Source organism: Penaeus monodon, chromosome 33 (genome assembly GCF_015228065.2).
Source record: "Penaeus monodon isolate SGIC_2016 chromosome 33, NSTDA_Pmon_1, whole genome shotgun sequence".
NCBI classification, from domain to species: domain Eukaryota; kingdom Metazoa; phylum Arthropoda; class Malacostraca; order Decapoda; family Penaeidae; genus Penaeus; species Penaeus monodon.
In genome coordinates, this window is record NC_051418.1 from 32,687,381 (window position 1) to 32,688,215 (window position 835).

Sequence of the window (835 nt, forward strand, 5' to 3'; positions counted from 1 at the left end):
GTCACAGTCAACATCATTATCAGTATCATCGTGGAGGCTGTATTTGAGTCTTCCCATCATCTTCCTACCTCTCCTCTAAATAATATCCAAGATCTTATAACACATCAATCAACCTCTATCCCCCCCCCCATACTTTTCTTGATTTCTATTACACATTCAACTTCGAAACATTCTGGGTCTGCCACTTTAACACGCTGTGTTAAAGTGTGTTATTCCATGCATTATGAACACTGGCAAGTTTGATGACACATTCCAAACGTATATAGAAATCTATAACTTATTAGTTTTCTCTTATTACGTGTTTGCTAAACTTACCAATTCATTCCGACGGAAGGAGTAAGTTTCGTAATTTTTTTGATCATATGGGTTAGGAAAACGATATTTGACAGATTCGTAGTTAACGAAATTTGAAAGAAATGAAAAGTCGGCAGACATAATTAAAAGTCACAGATTTCTTAAATGATTGACAAATATCGTAATGGAATAGCATGCCCGGAAATCCTCGGTAAAATCTAAGCTGTTCCAAATTCCCGAAAATACTAGCTGAGGATGGGGAAGTCCAGAGTTGCCACAGTGATTAGAAAGTATTTAAGGCAAAACCAACGGAGCGGCGACTAAGTCTTGCATTCGCATCTACATCTCAACAATGGTAGTATCGTATGGTGAATTTATCTTACTATATGCGAGTAATGACTATATAATATTAATTTACAGTTTATTATTTGTTCAAAAACTTGAAATCCCCAACCTTAGGATAAACAAATACAAGGGATGAATCTTCCTATACTCATATGATATATAACTTAACAGGTAAATCTTCCTTCAGGTTTCTCGC